The sequence below is a fragment of the Macrotis lagotis genome, chromosome 1, assembly GCF_037893015.1.
Source record: "Macrotis lagotis isolate mMagLag1 chromosome 1, bilby.v1.9.chrom.fasta, whole genome shotgun sequence".
NCBI lineage: Eukaryota > Metazoa > Chordata > Mammalia > Peramelemorphia > Peramelidae > Macrotis > Macrotis lagotis.
In genome coordinates this window covers 386,794,553-386,821,555 of record NC_133658.1, presented here as the reverse complement: position 1 = coordinate 386,821,555, position 27,003 = coordinate 386,794,553, and the positions used below count along the sequence as shown (strand labels likewise).

General features: G+C 34.0%; 1 pseudogene; it reads right to left on the bottom strand.

Moving 5' to 3' along the window:
- Positions 1-2,057: 2,057 nt before the first annotated feature.
- Positions 2,058-27,003, bottom strand: part of LOC141502016 (methyltransferase N6AMT1-like) — a 79,446-nt pseudogene continuing 54,500 nt past the window's right edge.

The window sequence follows — 27,003 nt, the reverse complement described above, 5'->3', positions numbered from 1 at the left end:
GATAGAGTCAGTAAAATAACAAAGAGCACCTTCAGAAGCACAAATATTTAAAACAGGATATTTTCCAAACATACAAAGACAATGATCAGACATAGCTAGGAATAAATTGGCCAGCATCGTAAATTTACAAGGGATGCTTCTTTTACTTCTCTGGAAATATTGCCATTATAGGACACCTTGCTTTTGATAGAGACAACCAATATGTGACCTTTGATTTAAAATGGTAGCAAATATAGGTTGCTCAGGATCAAATTGAACTATAGACTCATGACACCTGGACAAAATCTGTGTCATGGCCTCTTTGGCTTGTGGGGTCCAATACCGGGGTGAGGTCAATGTGGAATCTCCTTTCAGGATAACATAAAGAGGATACATCAAATCATCAGGAATAGGAACTGTAGAACGTATCCATTGTATGGAACCAATAAGTTTCTGGAAATCATTAAGGGTACTACATTTCTCTAAATTCACCTTTGGGGGTATTCTAGATGCCCTCCCTTCACTAAGGGTGTGACCAAGCTATTGATAAGGGCTAGTATCTTGTATCTTATGAGGAGCCACTTGAAGCCCATATTTACTCAAGGAAAGGAGCATTTCTTTTGTTAATTCTTCTAGCTCCGTGGCTTGCTTAGTAGCCATGAGAATATCATCCATATAATGGATTATGATGGCCTTGGGGTACTTACTGCGCAGCGGGTGAACAATAGCTGCAACATATGCTTGGCACATAGTTGGACTATTGGCCATTCCCTGAGGTAATACAGTAAACTGATACCTGATTGACGGGCTTTGAAAATTTTTTTGATGGTACCGAGAATGCAAATTTATCCCTATCCTCAGGGTGAAGGGGAATGCTATAAAAACAATCCTTAATATCTATTATCTTTATAACAAATTCTCTAGGTATAAAGGCAGGAGAAGGAAGACCCGTCTGTAGCAGGCCCATAGGGACCATTTTTTTATTCACCGCCCGTAAGTCAATAAGCATTCTCCAGGTGCCAGCTTTCTTTTTTATTACAAATACTGGAGAATTATAAGGGCTGGTGGTAGGCTCAATTCTGTTGTGACAATAATTCCTTAAGTATATCTTTTAATGCGGTGAGCTTCTCCGTAGAAGGGGGCCACTGTTCCACCCACACAGGGTTTTCACTCCTCCAAGTAATCTTTGGGCAGCTCACCATAACAGTAGCCCCTAGGAGTTTGTTGCCAAATGTTCAGGGGTGGTAAGATACAATTGTAACTGATGTAACAAATCTCTACCCCACAGGGCAGAGCCTAGTCCCGTAATCTTTAAGGGACGAATAAAACCACTTTGTCCTTCATAACTCCATCTTAAATGACGCTCTGCTTTTCTAGCCCCTTGGTGGCCTCCCACCCCCAAAATAGGGGTGGTAGATGACATAAGTGGCCTAAACACTTCCTCCTTTCTCAATGTTTGCTGCGCCACAGTCCTGGGTCTTAATTTCTGCTGCGCCACAACCCTGATTCTAACTTCCTCCATATTCTTCCTAGCTCTTGCTCTGTCCTCCAAATAGCTACTTCCTCCTTCTTCTTCCCCAACTCCATATTTATTATGTTTTTTATAAGTTTCTCTAAGTTCTGCCCAAGGATAAATCGGAGGAGGATTATTACAACCCTCCTCCTCAGAAGATTCTCCTAATGATTCTCCCACTTGTGTGCCAATTGTTTCTCGCCCACAGGGACGAGGACCCCCTGTAACATTGTATTTATGAGAGAATAAAAGGAGAAGTCCTGGTCAGTTAGGATTCCAGGGCATGACTCATCAAAAGAAGCCAACTGTTGCCCAACTGTCTCCCAGTTCTCTTTGGTAATCCCTGAATGTTCTAACCAAGGGGAGAACCCCCACACCTTATCTACAAATTCACGGCACTGCTTAATATGTGGCTTAAATTGATGCCGCTTGCCTAATTTATATAACTGACAAGCTAGAACTGCCTTTTCTTCGGGTCTAATCAGGGAAAAACCCATTCCCTGCCCCATAACTTCATCCCAGATTAATCTCAAATTAATCTGAGGCTGTCCAGCTCTTCTCCCTGTTAAGGGAGGCCAGGCGGAAATTCCCTTGGTCCCTGTTCGGGCTGCCAGCTGCTTGGGGACCTATCCGGAGCGTCGCCTGGATACATACCTTTCCCTGGTCTTCGCACGTCACGGACCTGTCGGTCTTCGGACGCAAGGACCCTCCTTTGGGGAAGGAGGGCAATAACTGGACAGAACACCCGGTTGCAGTTTAACAAGCAGGTCTTTATTCCTTACATAGCAGCGAAAAAAGCCCCTCCTCTTCCCCAGTCCCCTCCCTTATCTAGTCTTCTGTTCCTCCCCCGAGCTCCTCCCCTGTTCCTCCCTCATGGGCGGAGCCACTCCTGTTACTGTGGCGTTCCCAGCACCCACGTGGGCGGGTTCACACCCCCAGGCGTCTCCTAACCCATAGGTGGCCAAGGTCCAGAGCTGGGTCCAGAGCATCTTTCTAGCTCTTGCTGCTGTATCTTACTAGCAATATATAGAAATGTTGAAGATTTATGAGGGTCTGTTTTATATTCTCCAATTTCACTGAAGTTGCTAAATGTTTTGGGGAGGTTTTTAAATGACTTTTTTATGATTCTCTAGGTTGCATCATGTCATCTGCAAAGAGAGAGAATTTTGTTTCTTCCTTCTCAATTCTAATTCCTTCAATTTCTTTTTCTTCTCTTCTTCCTGAAGCTAACAATTCTAATATAATATCGAATAGTAGTGGTGTTAATGAACATTCTTGTTTCACCCCTAATCTTATTGGGAATGCCACTAGCCTCTCCCCATTGCATAAAATGCTTGTTGTGTTTTCAGATAGATACTGTTTATTATTCTAAGGAACAATCTATTTATTCCTACACTCTCCAGTGTTTTTAGTAGGAATGGGTGCTGTATTTTGTCAAAAGTTTTTTCAGCATCTATTGATATAATCATATAATTTCTGATAGGTTTGGTATTGATATAATTAATTATACTGACAGTTTCCCTAATATTTGACCAACTCTGCATTCCTGGGATAAATCCAACTTGGTAATAATGTATCATCCTAGTGATAACTTGAAAAAGTCATTTTGCAAAGATTATATTTAAGATTTTTGCACCTATATTCATCAGGGAGGTAGGTCTATAATTTTCTTTTTCTGTTTTAACTCTTCCTGGTTTAGGTATCAGCACCATATTGGTGTCATAGAAAGAGTTAGGCAGAGTTCCATCTTCATCTACTTTTCCAAAGAGTTTATAAAGACTTGGGACCAGTAACTAGGTGGCACAGTAGATAGAGCACCAGCCCTGGAGTCAGGAGCACCTGAGTTCAAATCTGGTCTCAGACACTTAATAATTACCTAGCTGTGTGGCTTTGGGTAAGTCTCTTAACTCCATTGCCTTGCAAAAAAAAAAACACAAAAAAAGAATTGGGACCAGTGGCTCTTTAAATGTTTGATATAATTCACTTGTGAATACATCTGGCTCTGAAGATTGTTTCTTAGGGAGTTCAATAATGGCTTGTTGAATTACTTTTTCTGAAATAGGGTTATTTAGGAATTTAATTTTCTCTTCATTTAACCTGGGCAATTTACATTTTTATAAATATTCATCCATTTCACTTAGATTATCAACTTTATTGGCATAGAGTTGGGCCAAATAATTCCCAATTTTAATTTAATTTCCTCCTCATTGGAGGTAAGATCCCCTTTTTCATTTATGATACTAGCAATTTGGTTTTCTTCTTTTTTTTAATCAAATTGACCAGAGGTTTATCAATTTTCTTTTTTTCCATAAAACCAACACTTGGTTGTTCAATAGTTTTCTTGCTCTTGATATTATTAATTTCTCCTTTCATTTTTAGAATTTCTAGTTTGGAATTTAATTGGGTGTTTTTAACTTGCTCTTTCTCTAATTATTTTAGTTGCTTGTTTTGTTCATTGATTTCCTCTTTTCTCTAATTTATTCATATAAGCATTTAATGATATAATATATCCCATGACAGCAACCTTGAGTGTATCCCATAGGTTTTGGCATATTTTTTCATTATTGTAATTATCTAGGCTAAAATAATAATTTTGATAACTTGTTATTTGGTCCACTCTTTCTTTAAAATGATGCTGCTTAGTTTCCAATTAGTTTTGGGTCTATAACTCCCTGGCCCAATATTGTATATGATTTTTATTGCATTATGATCTGAGAAAGAAGTATTTGCTATTTCTTCCTTTCTGCAATTGATCATTAGGTTTTTATTCCCCAGTACATGGTCAGTTTTTTGTGTAAGTGCCATGTACTACAGAAAAGAAAGTATATTTTTTCTATGCCCATTCAATTTCCTCCATAGGTCTATCATACCTAAGTTTTCTAACAACCTATTTATCTCCTTAACTTCCTTTCTGTTTGATTATGGTTAGATTTACCTAAATATGAGAGCAGGAGGTTGAAGTTTCCCACTAGTAGAGTTTTGTTGTCTATGTCTTCATGTAATTCCTTCAACTTCTCCTTGAATAATTTGGATGTTATACCATTTGGTGCATACATATTTAGTATTAAAATTACTTTATTGTCTATGGTACCTATTAGGAGGATTTAGTTTCCTTCCTTATTTCTTTTAATGCTGTCTATTTTTGCAGCTGCTTTGTCTGAGATAAGGATTGTTATGCCTGCTTTTTTCACTTCAGCTGAAGCAAAATATATTTTACTCCAATCTTTAACCTTTACTCTATACTTCATATGAGTTTCTTGTAAGCAGCATATGTGGGATTCTGCTTTTTAATCCATTCTGCTATCAGCTTATATTTTAAGGGGATGTTCATCCCATTCACATTCCAAGTTATAACTACTAACTCTTCATTGTCCTTCATGTTATCTTCCCTCTGTTTGTATTTTTCTCCCCTTTCCCCCTTTTAATACTTGAATGGTATGATAAGTTTCTTAACTGAGTGAATGTATATTAGCTTTAAGCCAAATCTGATGAGAGTAAGATTCAGGTGGTTCTTACATCCTCCCTTCTTCCCCTCTATTGAAATAGGTCCTTTGTACCTCTTAATGTAATGAGATTTACCCCCATTCAGTCTCCTCCATCCTCCTATTTCTTAACTGTTCTCCTTTTTAAGGAGACATTGTTTTTAAATCATTCTTCTGTGTCACAGAAAAGTCATGTGTCCATCACTGCTGGCTAAATATATTCTCTCTAACAGAGTTACAATTCTTGAGAGTACTCAAAATCTTTCTCCCAGGAAGGTCTATAGCCAGTTTCATTTTATTGGATGGCAGCTTTTTCTTTTTTTTTAACCCCCACCATTTTTATCTTTTCATGTGTCTTTTGTATTTCCTGTTGGAAGTCCAAATTTTCTATTAACCTCCAGTCATTTTATCAGGCAATGTTGGAAGTCTCCTATTTTAGTAAATGTCCATCTTTTGCCTTGGAAGAGAAGCCTCAGTTTTGCTGCATAATGAATTATTGGCTGAATTCAAGCTCCTTTGCTTTTCATAATATTGCATTCCAGACCCTTGATCCCTTAATGTTGATGCAGCCAGGTCCTGTATAATCCTTACTATGGCTCCTTGGTATCTAAATTGTTTCTTTCTGACTTCTTGCAGGATTTTCTCTTTTATCTGACAGTTCTGGAGTTTGACCACAATATTCCTTGGTGTTTTCATGTTGGAATGCCTTTCTTGAGGAGATTTATGTATTCTTTCAATAACTATTTTGCCCTCTGGTTCTATAACAGGGAAATTTTCCATCACTAAATCCTGTAATATTAAGTCCAGGCTTTTTTTCTTTTCAATGTTTTCAGGAAAACCAATAATTCTTAGGTTATCTCTCCTTGATCTATTTCCAAGGTCACTGATTTTTCTGATGAGGTATTTTACATTTTCTTCTATTTTTTGATTTTTTTTTTTTGGTTTTGTTTAAGAGACACTTGTCTCATGAAGTCTTTAGTCTCCACAGACTCTATTCTTTTTTTAAGAGAAGAATTTCCTTCATTTACATTTTTGCAACCACTTTCCTAATTGGTTAATTCTTTTTTAAAAAGAGTTTTCCATTTGATCAATAGAGGTTTTGAGAAAATTGTTATCTTTTTTGCATTTGTCCAACTGTATTTTCCAAGGATTTGTTTTCTTGTTGCAAGGTGTTAATTTTCCTCTTCCAAATTTTCCAATTGATTTTTAAACTCCTTCCTGATTTCTTCAAGAAAGTCATTCTGTGCTGGAGACTAAGTCATATTCTCCTCAGAGGTTCTAGGTTTCTCTGAGTTAGGGTCTTTTCCTTCTATGAATTTTTCTATGGACCCTCCTCTTCCCTGGCTTTTCTTCATTTTCCTAAGATCTTGTGTTGGTGGAGGGGCTGGTTCACAGAGGTTTGATGTTGAGATCCCTAGTGGCTTTACTCACTGGATTTAGTAACTCCAAGTGGGCTGGCCAGTAGGGTGTGCTGCTTGCTTTCTCTGGAGTTGTCTGTGACCTTGATTTGAAAATCTCTACCTTGGCCTGGAGGGTGTGGTTGAAGCTGCTGAATAATTTTATCTTTGAACCATGGTGGGCTATGCCCTGGGGCAAGGTAATTATTCTCCCTATTCACAGTTGAAGTAGTTCTGCTGCTCATATCTGAGCCTGGGGGGATGGTTTGGAAGATGGGCTGTAACTGTGTTTGTTCTGGGAAGAGGCTTCAGCTGAAATTAAGGTATGGAGTCTGAGTCCCTCCAGACCAGAGGAGCCCAGGGATTTGATGTCTGCAACTCCCTCCCACTGGAACTCCCCCTCCAGGTCTGCAGGTAAACTAGACTATTAGTCTAACAGCCAAAGATTCTTATCCCCAGCTGGCTCAGGTCTCAGTAACTCATCAGGCTAGTCCTGTTCTCAAGCTGTCACTCTATCCTGTACTCCTGGCAGAGTCTCTACTTTCTGAGCCCAGCTCACCCTCAATCCCAGAAGACAAACTTTGAGGTAAATGTTCTTCTCCTAGCTTCTCATTGTGGGAGGCTTGTTGCATATTACATATGAGGGAAGATCAGGAGACCTCAGCACAGTGCCTGTCTTCTCTGTACCATCTTGGTTGGAAGTCTAAAATTGCTTTTAATAGAATTTCACTTTCTATCTCTTTTTCTTGGATTTTGTTGTTAATATAGCTTTTTTGTTTTGTTTGCTGGAATTATTATGTGTCAGTCATTTTTCGCTGGCTCAATTCTAATTTTTAGGGTTTTATTTTATTCAATCAGCTTTTGTGTTACATTTTCTAATTTTTCAATTTTAGGTTTTTTTTAGGTTTCTGAAAGGCAATGGAGTTAAGTGGCTTGCACAAGGCCTCACAGCTAGGTGATTATTAAGTTTCTAAAGCCAGATTTGAACTCAGGTACTCCTGACTCCAGGGCTAGTATTCTATCCACTGTGCCATCTAGCCACCCTCAATTTTAGTTTTGAAGGAGTTGTTTTCTTTTTTTTAAATTTTATTTGTTTAAGAAAATGGGGTTAAGTGACTTGTCCAAGGTCACACAGCTAGGTAATTATTAAGTGTCTGAGGTCAGATTTGAACTTAGTTCCTCCTGACTCCAGGGCTGGTGTTCTATCTAATGTGCCATCTATCTGCCCCCACTTTTTTTAAAAAAAATATTTGTTTAAAGAGTTGGTTCTTTTGCCATTTCTCAAATTTTACTTTTAAAAGTATTGTATCAATATCTTTCCATCAATTTTTTATTCTAATCTTTAATTCAAATCAATTTTTATTCCATTTTTTTAGGGTTTTCAAGGCATTGGGGTTAAGTGATTTGCCCAAGGCCACATAGCTAGGTAATTATTAAGTGTCTGATGTTGGATTTTGAACTCAGGTACTCCTAACTCCAGGACTGGTGCTCTATCCACTGTACCATCTAGCTGCCCCTCTAATTTTTAATAGTTCTCCTTCATGTCTCATTTCTTTTTTTCTTCAATTTTTCTTCTTCTCTTCTTTGATTTTAAAAATCCTTTTTGTGTTTTTGCCAGGAGACATTTTTGGATTTGAAAACAATCCATGATTCCCTTGAGGTGTCACATGAAGACATCTTGCCTCAGCTTCTTACTTAAGATTGTATTTAACTTTTTCCAGTCAATCTAATAATTTCTAGTCAGTCCTGGTTTTGATGTTTTCTTTTTTTCTTTTTTTTTTGCTCAATATGGGGTGACAGACCTTTTCTGTTGAATTTCTAAGCTATCTTTGCTGTTTCTGGATGAGAGGTCTGGAAACCACTACTACTGCCACAGATTCAGTCACTCTACTACCTCTTCCTGAATTTCTGGAGACTAGTCTATACTGGTTGCATGGTCTGTACTACACTGTGATCCCCTCTCACTCTGGTATAAAAGATCCATCTTGCTGTCTTCCTAAAGTTGTCTTGGACTGGAAATTTTTTTTTCCATCATCTTGTGGGCCCTACCTCTCCAGAATTTGATTAGAATTTTTATTTACAAATATTTGGTAGGGTGTGTGGGAGAGCTCAATAAAGTCCTTACCTTTACTCTGTCATCTTGCCAAATTTTCTGTGATGTGATTTTGATCTTTCTCTGATCATTATTCAATGACAGTGTCAGAAGTGTCATGTTTAATCTTGAAAGATTGTAATCTAAAACACAATTGCACCACAATATTTTTAAAAACTATTAGATTGAAATTAATGTGTTAACCTTTTAATATCATTGAATATTAATTAGACATTTTTAGCAATGAAATTTTTTTGTTTGTTATTATTTGAGGCAAACACATGTTAGGTTAAAAAAAAACAAACAAAAGAAAAACAACAATCCTTACTTTTACTCTGGCTATATTCAGTTTTATAAATTTTTCCAATCAGAAAAGAAAACAAATGTGTATAAATCATCTATTGACCTAAAATACATAATTCAAATGTTCCAATGCCAACAGGACCTATTGAACAGTATATAGTAGATTTCCTTATAAGTTTACTTAGTTTTCACAGTGGTATTAAGGTCTATTGGCAAGATAATAAGTTTTTTTTCTGATATCATGTACTGAAACTTGCTTCAGTTTGGGTTGTCATAATTCAGTCAAACAAATACTATTGACATTAGTTAAGAAAATGCAATATTTTACATTGTAACTGTCTGGGTATCATATTTAAAATATAAACTAAATAGGAAAAATAACCCATCCTCCAGCCCCCAGTTATTGAGTATAAGTTTGCACATTCCAGGCTATCCATATTTTTTCTTCCCATTAGATATTTTGTACAATTTAGCTACTACTTTAATCCTTAATCAAACAGAAAATATTTTTTTCCTATTTATGTGTTTTGGGAGCAGGTGTGGAGCAAAGAGATCATGAGGCCACATCACAATAGCTCCTCATTGTTCTAGACTTCAATGTGAAACTCTGAATAACCATATACTATGGAGTTAAAGGAAAGTCCTGTATCATTTTTGGATTTTTTCAAAGAAAAAACTTGATTTATTTTAACTTGCATTTTAAAAATAAATTTGAAAATAACAAATAATTTATGTGTACATGGTTTAATTATATATCACATGCTGTGTAGAACATAAAAGAATTACAGATTATTACAAAATAACAATCCAATTATGCTAATTTAGTTTTGGGACAACTAAATAGTACAGTGGATAGAAATGCCAGATCTTGAATCAATTCTAATGTGACCTTAGATACATACTGATTGTGACTCCGGTTAGGTCACTTATTTGTTTATGTCATCTGTGAAATGAACTAGAGAAGTCAATGGCAGTACCTTTCCCAAGAAAACTCCAAATGGGGTTACAAATGACTGAAAAAACTGAAGCAAAAGAAATACAACTTTAAAATTTCAAACTTCTTTTCTAGTCTAAATTCTTTTATTGATGGAGGGAAACAATTTCTTAGATTAAATAGATTTATTAGTGGAAATAAGCAGAATGCTTTCAGAGACTGTTTAAGAGATGACCTATTCTTTGTTTCTCTCAATGAATTCAGCTTTTCAATCTCATCTCCTTTGTATTTAATTTAAAATTTTAATTGGATTTAAAGAAGTTTTTTGAAATCCAAGATTAAAAAAAGGAGGAGAATTGACAGATGCTAAAATGTGTTTCAATATCGAGTTTTCTCTTAACTATTTTTTAAAAACCCTAATAATAAGTTTTAGTAGCATGAGTTAGTTAAAACTTAAACAACAACAAAAAATCAAAGTGCTTAAGAAGTCTTCAGGCATGTGTGAAGTATCTGAATTTACTATGACTTAAAAAATCCAATCTCATTTCTGTCAAGATTATACTTAAGTTACAAAAGTGGAAATGTTCCCCCTGGTAATAAATATATAATTTATATAGTGTGTTTATATCCACAATTCCACAATGATGGAAGAATTCTTCTAGAATGACTGCTCATCTTGTATTTGACTTTAGGAGCCAAAGGAATTTTTTTAAAATAACTTTTTGGGATTCACTGTTCACTGTCCATTTATGGGATGAATGAAATACCTACTTTTTTATGGTTATAAATGCAATGTAGCAGTTTTATATTTAGACTAACATTTGATAGTTTATTATATTACTCTGTAAAGATAAAAAAGTTATTTTTCTAGTCAAGAATAACGTTTCATAATTGTGCTTAATAAAACATTTGTACAAATAACCTAAAAGTTCCATTAACCACAGTTCAAAAAACTAAAACCCAAATGTTCTTATTGTGGGAACAAATTACATTCTATATACTATATATGGATATTAATCCATTTTGTCATATCAGTGGCATGAAATACCATCAATTCTATGATGCCCATATTTTTTTTAAATTAAATTTGAGTATTTTTTCAATTAAACTAGCTTGTCCCTTTTTTACCCAGTCCCCTGAAAATCAATAATAAAAATAATTTAAAAATGAAAATCCTTCTAAATTTAAGGTCCATAACCTTTCTGATAGGATGTGGGTAGTAATATGCTTTCTTTTTTGTTCCCCTGAAATCATGGTTTGGCATTCACAAAATATCTTTTATAATTCATATTGATTAAATGAGAACTAGTGTGGCATGGTGAATTGAGTTCAGATCCAGCTAGACACACTCTCTGATCGTGGAAAAAAATTACTTAATCTTTCAATACTTCAAGCAACTTGCTTAAGAGTCTTAAAATTCTGGGAAATGGTGCTAACTTATGTTCATTGAATTTCCTCAGCCTCATTCTGTAGTTCCTTGTAACAATCATAAGTCTAGACTCTATCCCTCCCTGTCTTATCACTCAAATCCCTTAAAAGAATTATTTAGAAAAACTACAAAAAAATTCAAAAAGGATGTGATTTCCTTCAAAAGAGCAAAAATATGTTCGACAGGTCTCAGACACTTAATGATTGCCTAGCTGTGTGGCCTTGGGCAAGCCACTTAACTCCATTTGCCTTGAAAAAAAAACCAAACCTAAAAAAAATATGTTTGACATAGATTTAAAAATGATTTTATAATGAAAATACATAACTGTCAATGAACAGGAATATATAAATTTAATTCAGGTATTCATTATATATACACCTTTGGCAAGAATAGCTTAGAAGAAAGAGAGTAGCCCTCATAGGAGGATAGAAGGGGCTGGTTTGTTACAGTCCATAGGATCATACTTTAACATAATTGGGTCATCTAACAACTGGAAAACCCTTCTTCATTACTTAGTGACAATGACATTTTCTATGACATACATTTTTCTTTTTTTTTTCTTTTTTTTTTTTTTTTGCAAAGTAATGGGGTTAAGTAACTAGACCAAGGTCACACAGCTAGGTAATTATTAAGTGTCTGAGGCCACATTTGAATTCAAGACCTCATGACTCCAGGGCTGGTTTCTATTCACTGTACCACCTAGCTGCCCCTAGGACATACATTTTTACTAAAGTTTTTGAACATTGTTTAATAAACCACTCTGACTTCACTTACAGTCCAGAGAGGCTTTTCTTAAAAAAAAAAACAGTGAATTTTAAAAAGCACTGATTTAACTTGGTTTACCTAAATTGTTTTCACCACTTAAAAAACACACTTTAATTCTTTACCTGGCTCTTGGAATAACTTTTCCTTTAAAAGTATACTAGGGATTAAACATTTCACATTACAATTTTAGAACTTGATGAACTTTAGGATTGAAAGAATTTCTCCTCCTTATTGTCTGGAAAGTACCCTTATGCCTTGTAAATCATATTTCTTCATTGTTTTCATAATTTCATCTGGATTGTTTTCTTTAATGGTAACTAAAAAATGCTTCTAGTGATAGTAGGTCTGCAGCCAAAGGGAAGAATCTGTCCATGACTTCTTGGGCATTTCTGCCAAAAGCCCAAGCAGCCTCAATTCCATGACTTCCTACCTCTTCAGAAGGTGTTACTACATAGGGTGAGTTAAATACTCGAAGATCAAATTTCCTGAATAGCTTTGGTAATAATCCTTTGGCTGTAATTATTGGCTGAATGTGAACTCTGTGCTGTCTCCAAGGTACAGTCAACTGCTTTGGGGTTGATATCAGTACATATATATAAAGCCCGAGGGTCAATACTTGAAGACAGGAATGCAAATACAATGCCAGGTCCTGCTCCAAATTCAAGGCATATCTCTACTCCATGAGCTCCACAGCTACTGCCTCTACGATATCCAGCAACAGGAATGTATCCTTGGCCATTTCATTCAAGGGTTCAGAGGTTCTTCCTGGATAAGTACCAGAAGGTAGAAAAAGAGCAGTGAACACACCTCTCCCAATATCATATTACCTTGGAAGTATCAAAAATTTCTAAACAAGGATTAGTTCTTAAAACAGAAGTGTATATGAGTCTTAAGTTTGAATCAGTTTCTCTCTTCTAACTTCATCCCTGAAGTTAAACAAGAAATGATCGAAAAAATGAAAAACAATAACAAAGGATTAAGGTTCTTTCATCATTATAATGACAAAGAAGAGCAAGACACAAACTCAGAAGAAAATAATGAAAGTAATAAAAATATTTTTGACAATTCTTTTCCTTATGGCAAAATTTTGGAAAGTGAGGAGATACCCACCAACTGGGGAATAGCTCAGCAAATTACTTTATAAATAGAATTGAATACTATTGTACAATAAGAAATGATGAACAAATATTTTCTTATATTGTTTGCTTCTTTTCCCTCTCTATGACTTGATTTTAACTCTTTGTTGAGGTAGACTCTGCTTTCACTTCCAAACTTTTCAGTTTCTTTGAAGCTGTTTTCAGGTGTGAATGACCTAGCTCTTCTTGGAAAAAAAAAAGCTATTACCTAAGACAAGTACAAAGAACACATGAAGTAAAATGCTATCCATATCTAGATTAAAAAAATAGTGTTAGATTTTGAATGCAGATCAACCATAACTTCTTCAATAGCTTTATTCATTTGTGGTTACTTTTTGTTAACCTGTTTCATCTTCCATAACTGAGAATAACATGGAAAACACATGTATAAAGTATATCAAGCATCCTAACATTTTCAAAAGAATGAAGGGGATGAAGAAAGAAAAATTTGCATGTTAAAATCTTATAAAAATGAATGAAAAAGTTTTCACAATAAGTAAAATAAAAAATGAAATACAATTTAAATTTAAAAAAGAAAAAATAAAACTCTATTATAAAGAAAAAGAGATAAATTTAGAATGATTCCCCAGAACATTACATTTAGTTCAGATGATCAGGAATTTAGTGGGTGCAGGGCTTGCCAAAGACATCTCAGAGAGTCAGTGAGAAAACTGTGTCACTAAGGTGAGAGTCTAGTGCAAGGCCTTGGAAGTCACCTGGAAGCTGCTTCAAGACTGTTCAGTCCATAAAGGGTAAGCAGAATGGGGGAAATTACAGAAGTCTTTTTGGTTTTCCTGAGGAAGACTTTGCTCATTCTCAGATCCATGGGGTCCCAATCTCAGGAAAAGGAGAAGAAGTATAGGGGAGATCACTGCCTGAGTTCTAGTGCAGAAAGTAGTGCTTTGTGGCCATCTACACACCAGAAAATAAACCAGGAGGGTAATCATAGCCTCTCATAAGACTCTGGAAGAATTGAGACACCTGGGAGGTATCCTTGAAAACAGTTTCAAAAAACTCAAAAGCTTGAGAGTGAAAGCAGAGTCTACCTCAACAAAGAGTTAAAATCAAGTCATAGACTGGGAAAAAATCCAACAAAAAACTGTTCAGAAGGTAACAAAGTCAAAGCTTCTGCATCAAAAACCTCTGAGAAAAATATGAATTGGTTTCAGACTATGGAAGAATTCACAAAATATCATTAAAATCAAGTAAGGTAGGTAAAGGAAAAATTGGGAAGAAAAATGAGAGCAATGCAAGAAAATCAATGAAGCCAAGTCAACACTTGGTGAAGGGGATATCAAAAAATGCTAAAGAAAAAACATCTTAAAAAGTCAATTTGAGTCAAATGGAAAAAGCAGTCCTAAAGGCCAATGGAGAGGGGATAAAATGCTTTAAAAAGCAAACTGACCAAATGGAAAAGGAAATACAAAATCTCTCTGAAGAAAATGATTCTTTAAAATGCATAGTGGAACTAAGGGAAACTGATGATGTTGTTAGAAATCAAGAAATAATAAAAGGAAACCAAAAGAATGAAAAACTAGAAGAAAATATAAAATACCCCATTGGAAAAAATAACTGATCTTGAAAAAAGGTCCAGAAAAGATAATTTTAAAATTATTTGACTACCTGAAATCATGAACAAAAAAGAGCCTAGATGCCATTTTTCAAAAAAAAAATTATACAGGATATCTGCTCTGATATCATAGAAACAGAGGGAAAAATAGGAATTGCAAGAATCCAGATTGCCTCATGAAAGAGAACCTAAAATGAAAACTTCAAGTAATATTATAACCAAATTTCAGAACTCCCACATCAAGCAGAAAATAGAGAAAGCAGTCAGAAAGAAATAATGCAAATGTTGTGGAGCTACAGTCAGGATAACACAAGATTTGGCAGCTTTTATATTAAGGCCTTGGAGGACTTGGAATATGACATTCAAGAAAGCAAAGGAATTTGAATTCAACTAAGAATCAATTACTCAGCAAAACTGAACATCCTTTTTCAGAGGCAAAGATGGACAATCAATGAAATACGGATTTTCAAACTTTCTTGATGAAACAACCAAGAGTTGAGCAATAAGTATGACCTTCAAGTGCAGGACTCAGGTTAAGCTTAGAGAGGATGGAAATGAAGGGCAAATTATGAGGGACATAATGATGCAGAACTGCTTGTATTCTTGCATGGGGAAATGTTACTGGTAACTCATATGAAGATTCTTATCTGATAGGGCTGTTTGAAGAAGCAAATATAGGCAAGATACAAGAGGGAGTAGAATCTGAAGTTATAACATCTTGAAAAGATGGATTTTAATGGGTGAGAAAGGAAGGTACTGGGAGAAAGGGAAAGAAGAGATAGAATGAGGTAAGATATTTTATATAAGAGACAAGAAAAAGCTTTGCAGAGGAGTGGAGGGGGGAAGGTGAGGAGGAGTGTTGGCCTTTCTCTAATGAGAATTGCCTCTGAGATGGAATAACATACACAATCAATTGAGTATAGAAATCTAGCTTACTTTAAATGAAGATAAGAGAGGAAATGGATGGGAAAAAAGGGGAGCAAAGGGTGAAGGTGTATAGGTGATAGAAGGGAGGGAATATTGTGGGAGAGGGTAGTCAGATGCAGCATAGTTTTGATGAGGGAGAAGGTGACATTTGAGAGAATAGAATAAATGGGGATTGGGGGAGGAGTGAGCTGGAAGGAAATATTACTAGAAATGGATGAGGTGAAAAAATATTGAACCAAATTTCTCTGATAAAGACCTAAATTCTCAAACACAGACAACTGAGTCAAATTTGAGCCATTCTTCAATTGATAAATGATCAAGAGATATGAATAGTTTTCAGATGAGATTACCAATGCAATCTATTTAAATATTGTTTTTTTAAATGACCTACCCTGCTATTGATGTGAGAAATATGGGTTGGAACAATTCTGAAATACTACCTATTGAATTGACTAATAGAACAGAAGGAGAAAATAATAAATGTTGGGAGAGATTTAGGGAAATTGAGACATAGGTGCACTGTTATAGGAGTTGTGAAATGATTCAATAATTCTAATGAGCAATTTAGAACTATGTCCAAAGGGTTATAAAATTATGCCTACCCTTTGGCCTAGCTATGTCACTGCTAAGTTTACATTCAAGAAGATGTGAAATATGGAAAGAAAAGAATCTATATTTATAAAGATACTTATAGTAACTCTTTTCTGGTAGCAGAGAGCTAGAGATTGAGGGAATACCATTGTTTGGGAAATGACTGAAAAAATTGTGGTATGTGATTGAGATGAATTGCTGTTATGTTATGTGAAATGATGAACAGGATGCTCTCAGTGAAAAACCTACGTGAGCAGATGCAATGAAAAATGAACCTTATACAAAGTAAGAGCAATATTTCAGGATGATCATGTGTGAATGAATTATCTTCTCTCAATAATGCTGTGACCCCAGAGACTTGTGAAGGACTTTAGATGAAGAATGCTATCCAACCCAAAGAAAGAGATCATGGTGTCTCAATACAAACTGAAGCATACTTTTGTTTTCACTTTACTTTGTTGTGGTTTCCATTTTTTTTGTGTGTGTATGAATTATGTTTGTTTTTACAAAAATAGTATTGTAGTAATATTTTTCATGACTACATTTTAAAACTATACCAAGTAACTTGCTTTCTCAATGAAGGAGAGGGAGAGTGGGGTATAAGGGAGAAAATTTAGAGCATGGGGTTTGGAAGTTAATGTTGAAACTTGCTTTTGCATATGATTAGGGGCAACAATAAAAAATAACTATAGAAAAAAAATATTGATAGACTGCAGGCAACATGCAGCCCATGTTGATGATATCTTAGACTTATTTAAATATTTTCTTATTATTCATTAAGTTCATCTAATACCAAGCATTAAAATGTCTTGAGGTTTGCTCTCTGATGGCAATAGATACAAAAGATATTCACAATGAGATTAATGAATAATGTGATTGTTTTACTGTGAGGAAATACTAATAATATTGAAATGTGTTGTTTAAACAAGTCTACTAACCTGAGAATACTTCTTTTGAAAAGAATTTGTTTGACATTGAATTATTTGTTTTTTATTTTGGATGTTAACTCTGGCAAGAACCACTGACCTTGCAATGCTCACAATATATGAAGGCAAATAAGACAAATCACCCGAAACTGAGTTGTCACTAATATTCCATAAGAAATGAATTAATTTAATTCATCAAATATTCACCACCTTTACTGAAACATTCATAATCTAGACTTTATGCAGAGGTTAAGGAAATATTAAGAAGATAGATTAGAAAACATCTGAGCTCAAGAAGTTCACAAGCTAATGAGAAGAGAATGATATGTTTTATGTGTTTTCTCAATTCATTTTGTATCAGAACAATCTTCCCTTGGCTCTGCTCATTTCACCTTGTATCAGTTAATGTAAGACTTCCCAGGTTTTTGTAAATTTGGTTGCTGATCATTTCTTAGAGTATAATAGCATTCCATTACATTCAGATTCCTAAATTGGTTAAACCACCCCCTGACTGATGGGCATCCCTTAAATTTTCAATTATTTGTCTCCACAAAAGAGCCATTGCAAATTTTTTGTGTGTTTGTAAGGTCCTTCTCCATTTATTATGCTCTTTTTGGGATACAGACCTAGTTGTGACATTGTTGTATCAAAGGCTATAAACTGTTTAATTGCCCTTTGAGCATAGTTCCAAATTGCTCCAAATTGCAACAATTTACAACTACACCTATAGTGCATTAGTGATTCACTTTTTCTACATCCTCTTCAACATTTATCATTTTCATTTTGTGTCATATTAAACAATGTTATAGGTATGAAATAGTACCTCAGAGTTGTTGTAATTTGGGTATATCTCATTAATACTGCTTTAGAGTGTTTTTCAGATGATTAGAGAGAGCATTGATTTTTTCATCTGAAAACCTGTATTTTTTACATCCTTTGATCATTTGTCAAATCATCAATAATTTGTATGGAATGATATATTACTAAAATGTTATTTTACAAGGGAATATATGATATGTATAACTTCTAAACAATGTCAGTGAGATTTGATTCAATTCTGGAGTTTCAAAAATATATTACTACAAAGACAAGTAATATATATCTGGGAAAGAAAACAGTGATTTTGACAAACCACACTGCCTTGATCAACAGCAGGTCATACCTGCTTCTGATTATTTTAAATAAGGTCCTAAAATCATAGATCAGTGTTTTGATTTAAGGGAAAAAAGAATGGAACAGACATTTATTAAGCACCAGTTATATTCCAGGAACTGTGATAGTGTTTTTTTTTTTAAATAATGTTTTAAAATATTTTATTTAGTTCAAATCTCGGTGATGGTATTATTAATACTGCTGCTGCTGTTGGCATTCTTATTATTTTAAGGATGGATATGATGATTATCATTCTTTTCAGTTAAGAGAAACGAGTTTAAGAAGGTTAAGAGACCTTTCCGAAGTCACAGAATTATGTCAGAGGCCAGTTTTGAATTCAATTCTTCCTGACTTTAAACACTGGTCTTTTTCCACCATGCTACTATATATATATATTACCTAAATATTTGTAAAGGAAATATAATAACACATGTATTTTGATAGAAAATATTAAGTAGGGCGGATAGGTGGCGTAGTGGATAAAGCACCAGCCTTGGAGTCAGGAGCACCTGGATTCAAATCCAGTCTCAGACACTTAATAATTACCTAGCTGTGTGGCCTTGGGCAAGCCACTTAACCCTGTTTGCCTTGCAAAAAGAAAAAAAGAAAAAGGAAAAAAAAGAAAATATTAACTAGCAATAAATAAAATTAGATAAAAGTTTTTGTATAATGCCAAGTGGAAGTTTATTGGGGCTTTCCAGGCATCAATGCTTGTCCTTGCACTCTTTAATATTTTAGTGACTTCAATAAAATCATATATTAAATCACTTTAGTAGATTTAGTAGAAAACTAAAGAAAAAAATAATACCCTGAATAATTGAGACATTACGCAAAAAAAGCTTGGAATGCTAAAGTACTGGGATCAAGTCAACAGGATTAAATGTAAGAGGGATAGTTTTAAAGTTAAACGTTAAATCAGAAAGTCATACAGAAAGTTATCCTAAATCCAGAAAGTTATATTGAGATGTGTAAGATAGGGAAGAAATGATTAGAAAGTGGTTCATCTGAAAACTTTTTGCTGACTAGAATCGGATATTTGTCAATAATATAAAATGGCAACTAAAAAAAATCTAATGAGATAGTGGTTTACATTAAAAGATGCATTCCACTATTAAGGGTAATAATCACATTCTTTGCTGCCCAATTCAGGTCACATTTGGGGTATGGTCTTAAGTTAGGAACACTACAATTCTTTAAGGAAAATAATAAAGTAAAAAAGATTCCAAGGAGAGGAGTCTGATTAGCGGAGGTCCCCAAGAACCATGGAAAATTAGCCTGGAGAAATGAAAAATTAAGGGGACATTGCCCTTGTACTATTATCAAGAAGGGAGTACTAGGAGCAATTGATTGAAGTTATAGTTATACACTTGGCCTTTTTATCTCAGTATCCATTGTAATTGTGTAAAAGTTGCTAATATCATGTAATCAATGTATTATCATTACTCCATCCTTTGGTTCAGAAATTCTCCTATCCATCTGCTTATTGTTTAAATTTAGGATATTCTACAAAAATGATCTTGTATATTTTACAAAAATGTATTTTGATTTTTAATAAAGAATATGGAATAGCATATTGATCAAAGTCTAATTTCTTCTAGGCTTCTTTCTGGTTTTCTGGGTTGTTTTAGGGAATTCTTTACTAAATATAAATGAAGAAATGGAATCTCGACCAAAGGACATGAAAATTTTACCTACTTTTTTTCAGCAATTCCATAAAAGTCTTCCAGATTTTGTATCTATCAATGAATTCACAGCTTTATCAACAATCCAATACATACATATCTTTCCATGTACCCCAACAATAAATATTATCATCTTTGTTTTGGTCAATACATTTGATAATATGAAATCTCAGATTATTTTGAATTTTATTTCTCTAATGACTGGTTATTTTGGAATATTATTTTATAGGATTAATATTTCTCTTGAGAATTATGTGTTCTTTCATGGTCACTAAAGTATTAAGAAATGTGCTTATTTTTAGAAATGTTTATCTTTATTTCATTAGCAGAAATGGGCAAAAATCTTTTTAAGAGAAATTTGGGAACTATCATTATCCTCCAACATTTACTCAGAGATACAAAGTGTTTGTTCAGGATTCAAACACAGGCAATGAACTTATTCTCTCTACTTATAGTGAATGATGTGGTGAATAAGAATGTCTTTTCAATTGTACCTCAATGAAAGAATTACATCAATATTTTTCTGAGAAACCAATTTCTCAAAGTTACCAATCCAAAGTGGCTACCTTATTTAGATTAGTAGATATTTGAGTAGCACTGCTCTTCAAAAATCCAATTATCCTATATTCCCTTATGAGAGTATCATTATCATTTTCATCAAGGCGCCTTCTTTTGAAGGATTGAGAGCCAATTAGCATGATACTGAGTGCAATTTAGAACTAAAAGGTCTCCAAAGAAAACACTTTACAGAAGGAAAGTGAGAAAAAATCTATTTAATTAGTTTTATTACTAAAATTTAAATCTTTAAAATTGAAAAATTTTATAAGATTGACTCTTTTCCTGTAACCTGAAATTTTATTTATCCTAAGAATCATAAAATACAACTCCTACTATGATGTCACATGACTTTCTGAAATCCTTTTTTATGTAATTTCTACAAATTTTGAAGGGATTCTCTATTTATTTAATGGATAAAACTTCCATTAGTTTGACAACTCTTTTGCTTCTTAAGAATATATATTTCATGTTTTATTTTTTTATTTTGCTTTAGAAAATAATTTTTATCACCAGTAATATAGCTATCACAATTATAGACATTCAAATAATTAATGCTAATTATTTCACAGGAAGTGTCCAATTTAAGTATACAAAATATCAGTATTTAGTCTTTGCTATTTTTTTAAGTTTCTGCCATTAAACAGTGAAATATTAATAAAAGAGAAGGTAAAAGGAAGCCTCAAGATTTCAAAAAGATTTAGTTACTTGCTCAAGGTTACATATCTAATAAGAAGAGTTAAGCCTAAAGGTCTTTTCACTGTGCTGTATTATGTGATAATGTCAATCACAGAATCATAAATTGCTGAAGTTTATTAGTATAATGAAAATTGTACTGACTCAGGTGTTCAAGTACCTGAGTTCAAATCAGATGTTTTATTGAAAATAGCAAATTTTGAAGGACCTCTGGAAAGTGTTTATGTAACTGTGAATTCAACTATTTAAAAAATACTTTTCAATTCAACAAGAAAAATTACTAAGTTATTTATATACATGTATTAGAAATCCCACTACTGTACATGTACCTCAAAGATATCTAAGAACTGCCCCCCCCATAAAACACCCTCTCAAATATGCCAAAATATTTAGATCCCCATTTTATTCTTTCGTAGGACAAAAAAAAATCTCTGAAAACACAATCAGTTTGCAACAATTGGGGGATTACATGAGACAAATCATGATATGTTCTAAATGAATTATGAAAAATTAAGAAATAAAGATATAAACACACATATACACATACACAGATATGTACAAATGCATATATACATCTTTAGAATTGACATTGCTTTATTATCTGAGATACCTTTTATAGTAGTAGTTTCCCCACTTATGTCTTAATTATATCTATTTTTTTCTTTTGTCTTATCTGAGATCATCGTTACATCCATTTTTTTCTTTAGTATAGCTGAAGTCTTAATAGATTCTACTAGAGCCATTTGTTTCAGCTCTGTAGGTGTATCTTTCAAATGTGTTTTACTTTTTTGTAAATGACACATTTTGACATCTGGTTTTTAAATCATCTGCTATCCAATTCTGTTATATGAATGTATTCATCTTAATAGCATTCACAATTAAAATACCTCTTTATCTCCATTGTTTCTATACCCTCCATTTCTCTTTTTCTCTTTCTTTATAACATGTCCCTCCTCAAAAGTCTGTTTTGGGGGCAGCTAGGTGGTGAAGTGGATAGAGCTCCGGCCCTGAAGTCAGGAGTACCTGAGTTCAAATCCGACCTCAGACATTTAATAATTACCTAGTTGTGTGGCCTTGGGCAAGCCACTTAACCCCATTTCCTTGCAAAAAAAAAAAGTCTGTTTTGCTTCTGACTCTTGTCTTTCTGAATTCACCCTTGCTTCTTCAGTTCTTACCCCTTCTTTTATCTTTCTTCCTTGTAGAGTTAAATTGGTTTCTATACCTAACTTACTGTTTATGTTATTCCATCTTTGAATCAATTGTGATGAGAGTAAGGTTCAAGCATTGCCTGTCAGACTACATCTTCCACTCAAATGTAGAAGGTCATCCTTTTGTACCTCTTATAAGTGAGATAATTTCTGCACTCTAGCTCTCTCTCTCCCCACTTCTCCCAGTGCATCTTTTTTTTCTCACCAAACCCTGGCCCTTTGTTTATGAATAATTTTTCTAACTGCGCTAATTCTTATAAACTGAAAATATCATTTTCGCCTATAGGAATGTGAACAGTTCGACATTGGTGAATCTTCTGTGATTTCTTTTTTGTGATTACCTTTTAACTTTTTTTCTTAGTTTTGTATTTGAAAGACATATTTACTATTTGACTTTGATTTTTTTTTAATCAAGAATGCTTGAAATTCATTAATTCATTAGATATTCATTTCCTCCCTCAAAGTACACTGTTTTGCTGAGTAGGTCATTTTTGGTTGTAATCCAGGCTCCTTTGACTTTTGTAATAGCTTATCCCAAGTTCTCTGATTCTTCCAGGTAGAAGCTGCTAAATCTTGGGTTATCCTGACTGTGGTTCTACAAAACTTTTAATGTTTATTTTTGGTTGATTACAATATTCTCTTATTAACCTTGGAGCACTAGAAATCTTTCAAAAGGTGGTCAGTGGATATTTTCAATTTCTATTTTACCTTCTTGTTCTAGGTTATCAATTTAGTTTTCTATGTTAATTTCTTGAATGATAATACTGAGGCTCTTTTTTAGTTAATTCATGGGTTTCAACTCATTCAATAATTCTTAAACTATCTGTCCCCCAATCTATTTTCCTGATCTGTTGTGTGAAATATGAAATAATTCACATTTTATTTTTTCATTCATTGCATTTTATTTTTTTAGCCCTTGATGGCTTTATGGAATTATTAGCTTCCACTTGACCAATTCTAATCTTTAAAGAATTATTTTCTTCAGTGTGCTTTTGTGCCTCTTTTCCATTTAGCCAATGCAATTTTAATGAATTCTTGGTTTTAGTGAATTTTTCTTTCTTTTTTTTAACCATTGGTTTAATTTTGTTTATTAAAGTGTCATTTTCTTAAATAATTTTGTACCTTTTTATCAGGTTGTTGACTATTTCTTAAAAATATTCTTTTATATTTCCCAATTGTTATTTTACTTCTCTTATTTAATTTTTAAAATCGTTTTTGAACTGTTTTAGGAATTATTTGGGAGTCTATTCCAATTCAAATTTTTCTTGAAGATTTTGTAGGAGGCTCCTTTGTCTCCTGAGTTTTTGTCTCTCTGTCTTCCCTATCATCAAAGTAACTTTTGATTATTAGATTTTTTCATGTTGTTTATTCATTTGTCAAGCCTATTTCTTGGCTTTTAACTTTAAGGTAAAATTGACCTCTACTCCTGGGTTGGAGGAGTCCCTGTCCCAAGTTTTAGGTTTTTCATGCTGCTGTTTTCAGATCTAGTTCTGAAGGTCTATAACAATTTTATTCCTTGAAGGAATGGAGTGGTTACTGCTCTCCTATCCTCTTCTTTGGTCTTTTATTGACCATAGGCACTCTTCTCTGATTTAGACCTGTAACTAGGGTTCCTGCTTCTCTACAGTCTCACATGCCAGTGTGTTAGTGCTCCTTTTCCCCTCCAGCTTTGAATACAGAATTCTATATAGTCAAAACAATTGCATTCTACAGATCAAGAATTACTGTAACTGCTGTTGCCCCTGATACAGCTTCCTCCAAATCCTACTTCTGGATTTCTGGGGCATGACCTAACCTGCACTGTGTTTCAAGTTCCACCACCACCCTCAATGATATGGACCTTTTCTACTGACCAACTTAGTTGTCTTCAGCTGAAATATTTTCACCCCAACTTGAAGTTCTTCCACTTCAGAATATGATTTGAGGAATTATTTTAAATTGTTTGGAGGGGAATCTAAAAGAGTTCAGGTAAATTTCTACATATTTTATTCTGCCATCTTGAGCAAGAAATGTAAATTAAAAACACCTGAGATACCATTTCACAGTTATTAGAAATGATAACTAATTGAGGGGATGAAGGAAAATAGAGTAATAAACTGTTGGTGGATTTATGATCTGTTATAATCATTCTATAGAACAAATTGGACTTATGCCCAAAGACAAAATAAGTGCCTACTCTCTAATATAGAATTACCACTCCTAGGCCTATATTACAAAATATTCAAAGAAAAAAGAAATTGGACTTATATGTTTAAAATAATTTTAGCAGAACTACTTTTTTCCTTTGCTAGAAATGATTTTGGATATTAACGGTCATGAACTTTGGAAAGTGAGCAAGTTGTGGCATAGGACCTTGATGTGGTACTACTGTGCTTTAAGAAATTATTAGAATTAGAATCCAAGACAATTCCAAAGAACTTATGATGAAAAAAATCCATTCCACCTTCACAGAGAGAACTGATAAACACTAAGTATATATTGAAATATGATTTTACTCACTTTATTTGTCTTTTTTTCAAATATTAATATATAATTGTTTTGTAAGACTTCCCATGTATTCTTTCTTTTTTTTTCCCTTTTTTATTTATATAAGGCAATGGGGTTAAGTGACTTTCCCAAGGTCACACAGTTAGACAATTATTAAATGCCTGAGGTTGAATTTGAACTCAGGTACTCCTGACTCCAGGGCCAGTGCTTTATCCACTGTGCCAGCTAGCTGCCCTCAATCTGTTCTTGATATAATTATGCTTATCTTCTCAGTGAATAGAGAAAGGATGGGTTTCTTTTTTAAAAGGAAAATTAAAATAAAAATTCAATCTGTAAATAAAAAAAAAAAATATGACTTTGCACAAGAGGACCAGAAAGAGCTTAAACTAAAATACAGAACATGTGAGGGGTTTTTTGTTTGTTTGTTTGTTTTAGGTTTTTGCAAGGCAAATGGGGTTAAGTGGCTTGCCCAAACAGCTATGTAATTATTTAGTGTCTGAGGCTGAATTTGAACTCAGGTACTCCTGACTCCAGGACTGGAGCACTATTCACTGTGCCACCTAGATGCCCCTAAAATACAGAGCATGTGAAGGAGAATAATCCAAAATGCACATAGAAAGCTGTGTTATAATCAAATTCTGAAAGTTTTTCAAAGACAGACATGCAATTTTGTATTTCAAGCAAGAGGCAAGGGGTCACTGGAATTTATTGAGCATAGAAGTTATGTAGTTGTGCTTAGAAATAAGGAATAGAACTTCAACAGCTTTATGGAGAATGAATTAGAAAGAGATTTTAAAGATATCTATCTATATCTCTAGCTCTAGCTATTATCAAGCTATCTGTCTAAATCTATCTCTATGTATCTATCTATCTATGGGTGTATCTATCTATTCTGTTTAAACCTACCTCAAATTAAATATATTTTTTCATAACTATAATTTTTGGCACATGAAGGCATTTTACATGGGGGGACATGTTTATATTTCCATTTCTATATGTATATATATATATATATATATATACATTATCTATAAACATATTAGTATATTACATGCAAATAAACATATTTAAACCATACATATACATGTATATATAACATTTCTAAATATGTATGTATATTCTGTATATTCTCTAAGTTGCTACAAAGACCATATACATATGTGCATATACTATAGAAGTGAAAAAAATTTACATGAAAGAATAGATATTTTATTATACATGATTTACTTTCCCTTTTAACATATTTAATAAGATGATTTTGTTTTTTTCAAAGTTTATGAGGATTTTGGGGGGCCTTTCTACTTTTCTTTGCTATATTTTTAAATTGTCTTGAATTTTTTTTTCCTTTTTCCCTCAAACCTTTCCAGAACTATCCTCTCCAGCATATCATTTAGAAAAATACAGATATTTATTTAAAACAAAGCAAAATATAAAGATTTTATAACAAATATGCAAAGTTATACAAACACAAATCCAACTTTGATCCTGTATTATTTTGAATATTTAATTCATTGCTGCTAACAAAAAAATAAGTAATAAAAAAAATCAATAAATAGTTCCTATCGGGGTCGCTAGGTGGCATAGTGGGTAAAGCACCGGCCTTGGAGTCAGGAGTACCTGGGTTCAAATCCAGTCTCAGACACTTAATAAATACCTAGCTTTGTGGCCTTGGGCAAGCCACTTAACACCATTTGCCTTGCAAAAACCTAAAAAAAAAGTTCCTGTCAGATACTTCCCGCCAAGATGGTGGAGAGATGACAGACACTGTGATTAGTGCTTCTCTTCCCCCTCAAAAACAATATGAGAGAAACCTCTTAACAGAAATTCGATCAACAAAACCCAGAAAGAGAAGCTAGGAGAAGAACACCTACCAAGAAAGTCTGTCTCAAATGAGAGCAGATGATCAGAGCAGAGACAGCAGCAGGGGGATACCAGAGGGTCAGCCTCAGAGAGACTTGAGGGAGTGATGGGTACAAGATCCAACTTTAGCTGCAGGGGATTTGATGGGGGGTGGGGGTAGCTACATGAGAGTGAATTCCAGTTCAGAGTCTCATGCCTGGATAAGAAAGAGCTAGGTCAGGGAACTGAGTGCCATAATTTCAGCAGAGCCCTTTGCCCAGAACAAACAATTAACAACCCCCCACCCCCTCAGGGCAACAGATTTCATTCAACAGAAAAA